General features: G+C 40.4%; 1 long non-coding RNA gene across 1 annotated transcript; it reads right to left on the bottom strand.

The window, feature by feature from the left end:
- Positions 1-1053: 1053 nt before the first annotated feature.
- On the bottom strand, positions 1054-4595 carry LOC116045432. Its single transcript, XR_004103918.1, has 3 exons — positions 4584-4595; positions 1465-1466; positions 1054-1157 (listed from the first exon to the last, which is right to left on the bottom strand). It is a non-coding gene; the product is annotated as an uncharacterized LOC116045432 (long non-coding RNA).
- Between the last annotated feature and the right edge of the window lie 384 nt (positions 4596-4979).

The following is a 4979-nucleotide window of genomic DNA, read 5'->3' as shown; positions in this document are numbered from 1 at the left end:
ACTGGAAATCAATCCGCTTGGTCAGGCCTCCTGCGAACTGGGTTTAAGTGGGAGTGATGGCAGGAAAGAAGGAGCCAAGTAAAAAAAAAAAAAAACCGAGAGGGAAGGGAGGAAAATGAGTAGAAAGGCTGAGTGAGTGGGCTGATTTAAAGCATTATGGCCAGCTTGATTAGCGGGTTACCTCTCAGCAGGTCTGAGTAGAGGTTGGTGTGAGCCAAAGGGACTGGAGGGCTTGAAGGCTGCAGCTTGGTCTTATTTGTGCAGGTTGGACTTGTTTGTTTTTAACACTCACCAGTTGATGCTTAGATTCATTGAACGGCCAGGCTCAAAACGTCAATATCTCTGTTAATAGTGCACACACAGAGGTGAGTCCACTCTCTCGACCGGAGCTAAACAAAAAGCGAGAAAGATTTTATTTTTCAGTTTTTTTTTAATCTTCCTGTGAAACTTTTTTCCATTTAATTGCTTGTTGTGGCGAGGTTAAGAGAGCCAAAGGTCAACAATCATATCAGTAAAAGGGTTGCAATGGTATGAGATTTTCCCAGAGTTAAAAGATGAAGTAACAAGCAAACACCAAGTTACTTGAATGATAAACTAAATAGCACAAAATAATGACTTCATTTAAAATTAGCAGAGCTCCTGTCTGCGCACCTGATCCAACATGATGGACTAATGTGGTGTTCAATGTAGCTAACGTTAGCCCAGCAGCTGAAAACCGCTGCTCAGCTGGACGGGATGTTCCGAGGACAAATAACACTGTCGCTCCTACTTAATCTGTCATTTACTGCCATGGCTAAAATGCATTTACTCGGAGCAGTCTGACCCTCAGCTCTCAGCCTGTGTTTACCAAGCAGCTGCTTCTGTTCAAGATGCTAGTTTAGCGTTAGCATCAGCTGCAGGTAGCTAAACCGCACAGCCACCACCAACTCTGTGGAATTTTCACAACTTTCTGCTTCGGAGTTAATCAACAGGACCGCCTCAGTGAGCAGAGCAATGCACACACTGTAACCTGTATTTTCTTTCTTCCTCGGAGGGCAGCGAGGTGTTTGTTACACTTTGTGAGGCTCTTTTGGGCAACACAACTGTAACTCAATCTTATTAAAAAGTACAAGGCTCCACCAAGTGGCGTAACTGCATACTACAGCAAATCTACATATCTATTGTAGTATCATTGTCTGTTAATATATTAATCGGTTAAATTAAAAACGGCAATTAACCGATAAACAACTAATCACTGATAGGAGCAGGAGTGAGCCTTTTCTCATTTAACATTTTCTCCGCTCCTTGTGTGTGTGCGGCACAAGTCGATGAGACTGACCGGCAGTCAAGGAGGAAAGGAGATTCACAGGCAAGATTCTCCATTTGGTTGCATTTATTTTCCAATTTTGTAGATAAACAAATGTACATGGTATAATAACTGTCAATTTTCATACCATGGTATACCACTGCAACCCTAATCGCTACTGCTGAGTTGTAACCTGGAAAGCATTAAGGTTGATCTGCTCTCGATTCAAATCAGAACAGTGATCATTGTTCTGTGTTGGGAATGTGTGTGTGTGTGTGAGGTGTCAAATGTGCAAATTACACACTGATCGTGGCTACGCTGTCACTGTGAAGAGTAAAGTTCCCACAACAAACACAAAGTGATAAAACGCTTAAGAAGTTGTGGGTGCTCATCCAAAAGGAGACGCCCGCTGTACCAAAGTTGTCCACTGTAGCCTACAGTGTATTCTCATTTCTTTTCACACTGCATACTGATAGCCTAAACATTGTACATCAGCAAAAGACTTATGCTTTATACAATTTTTTTAACCATTATACAGTTAATTGCTCTAAAGATAAAGCTAGTGTTTAGATATTTTTATGTCAACAACTCCCATGAATGGACCAAAACCAACAAGACTGTCTCTCAATGCTTTTTGAATTCACTACCCTGTCTGTGGCAGCCTTAATATCATTGGTTACTACTGAAGATGGGCTTAAAATGGGAGTATTACCAGCCTTATAATATTTAAAGTGTCTAAATAATGTGGAAAATTGTTAATTTCAAGTTCCCAGAGCCCAAAGTAATGTCTTCAAATTTCTTGTTTTGTCAGACCAACCAGCCAAAAATCCAAAGATATTAAATTAAAGGGGTGATTGAATGCAAAACCGATTTTACCTTGTCATAGTTGAATAATGACAGTTTAGTGGGTAACTAGGACATACATAGAACCTCAAAATCCCATTGACACCTCTATCCTCTGCAAATCTCACAATTTGAAACTGCCTCTGAAAACGGGCAAATCTCAACGAGCCTCCTAGTTGACGTCAACTCGGCGGCTCCTCCTCATTTGGCTCTAGTCTCTATCTTTGTCACGCCCAAACATTTACATAGGCTACACCACTGATCTGAGGTCAGCTTAGTCTTCTGAATAGGTCGCGTAGATCTCAGAAATTGTATACATTGTTAATCTGATATTTTACCACTAAATTCACTTCTGAGACTTTTTTATGCGAGAAATCAACTATGTAGAGGTCAAATATGGGCCGTTTTACGAAAATTGATGTCTATTTGCAAATTTTGTCCAACTGTTTGTCGGAGTTCAGCGGCCGGTGCTGCTTGTGTTGCTGCTTCGCAGCCCGGCCTGCCTTCCTTCTAGGGCTGCAACTAACGATTATTTTAATAATCGATTAATCTGTCGATTTATTTTTTCGATTAATTGATGAATCAGATAAAAAAACAAAAAAAGCATTAATTTACATCAACTCAATAAATACATACATACATACATACTTGTTTTAGTTAATAGTTGTGTAAAGGTAAGTAACTCAAAGAGCAGATACACACACACACACACACACACACACACACACACACACACACACACACACACACACACACACACACACACGTTCACTTGAAGCTTATTCATTAAATTATTACCATCATTGTAGTAAGTGCAAGTTAAGTTCATTTGTACACCACATTTAAACACAGCTTAAGATGACCAAGTGCTATAAAAGAACTTTAAAATGAAATTAAAAAGTACAACACACACAAATATATATATATATGTCAACAATAACTGATATGGGACAAAGCACAGAATATATATATGACAATAGATTGAAAAATTAATAGGCCAAAAAAGGCGAGTGAATAAAAACGTGTCTTTAGTCCTGCTTTACTACTGTTATTAACGAGCTAACGCTAGCTTGTCATGCTTGTCAGCTGGATAACGAGTAAACACCACACCAGCACCACTGGAGGGACGTTACGTTCCTCACTTCAAAACGGAACAAAAGTAGGATTGTGTAGTGACTTTACCCTGCTGTTGAACTCCCTTCCTCCTCATCAAGGACTCCAACATGTTTACGTTTTAGGTGCTGAATCATCACTGTGGTGCGCCCGTGCCATGCCATGTCGCGTTTGCTTATCTTGCAATTAACACGTTTTTGATTTATTTAGTGTGAATTCTCCCACACCTTGGATGACTTAGGTCGTACTGATTTCTATGTCTCCGCCGTGTGTTTCAGAACAACGTTAAGGGTCCGGTCTCTCTCCGTATTTCCTCTACCCCCGCTCTGCTCTTTTTTTCTTCTTTCGCTCCACGCCACTCCGCACTGCACTCAACTCAATTGCAATCTCCGCGACTGAGTGGCGTGTCGCGCGACACAACGAATCGATAATGAAATTTGTTGCCAACTTTTTTAATAATCGAATTTTATCGATTTTTCGATTCGTTGTTGCAGCCCTACTTCCTTCACAGACCCTGGCCTGCTGTAAGGAAGATGGAGCTCCATCACGGCAGTTAATCTTATAATGTGTGTAATTATAATGTGTTGAGTTATTTAAACAAACGATCGGGGAAATAAACTCCTGTCCGCGAGTCTCATTGATGGAGCCTGCGGCTGGATGGAGCTCTATCAATGAGAGCTAGCTAGCTAGCCTCCTCTTAGAATTCCTCTGGAATTCACAAAAATTCATTAAATTGAAATCGGACACCATAGTTAGCTTTATAAGACCTTGGGGTAGATGTTATATAAGTGGCGTGATGAAATTCAAACTGTAAATATAGCTACTCTCGTTATGCCGGCAGCTGGCAGCCAGCCAGCAGTAGCCCCGAGTATTCCGGTAGTCCAGTACCAAGGGAAACGGTGACTTTCACTGGGTATGGAGGTTGCCGCTTTCTCGTTAGATTGTGTGGAGCTCCTAGCTAAAGTCTGACACGTCTTACCAAATTTGCAGTTAGCCATCAATTTTCGTAAAACGACCCATATTTGAGCTTTATATAGTTGATTTCTTGCTTAAAAAAGTCTCAGAAGTGAATTTAATAACGAAATAGCCCGACAAACAATGTATAACTTTGCAGTGTCTGAAATATGAGACCTGCTGTCTCGTCTCCAGTGTGTTTCTATGGGGTTCGCTCAAACCAATCAGCACGCAGCTCATCTAAATATTCATGAGCATACCATATTTGGAAGAAAAGCTCTTGTTCCAAATAGAGCCATATTCACAGGGTAGTTAAGGACCTAATAAAATAGCATTCGGGCCATTTTCAGCCCAACCAATGTTACCCTATTAGGAGACCTTAAGGAACAGTGTAAAATAACCTATATAATCACTCAATCACCCCTTTAACAATAATTTAAATCAGAGAAAGACAACAAATCCTCACATTTAATAAGCTGTAAACCAGTAGATGTTTGGTGTGTGTGTGTGTGTGTGTGTGTGTGTGTGTGTGTGTGTGTGTGTGTGTGTGTATTATGTTATATACGCCCAGACCCAGACAAAATTACTTCTGCAATCCAATATGACCAATAAAGACTATTCCCTTTTTGTTGACTCTGGCTGAAGCTCACAGTACTAGGATGAGACAAACATAAAGGATTGTGGTATTTGTTGTTTTTTAATTAAATTCCATGAGGCTGCTTCCCTACAATTTTATGGTCCCTAATGGATGATGAAATGTCAGTCTTGGCATTATGACAAATCG

This window comes from Sander lucioperca, chromosome 9, assembly GCF_008315115.2.
Source record: "Sander lucioperca isolate FBNREF2018 chromosome 9, SLUC_FBN_1.2, whole genome shotgun sequence".
NCBI classification, from domain to species: domain Eukaryota; kingdom Metazoa; phylum Chordata; class Actinopteri; order Perciformes; family Percidae; genus Sander; species Sander lucioperca.
This window is presented reverse-complemented; position numbering and strand designations above follow the sequence as displayed.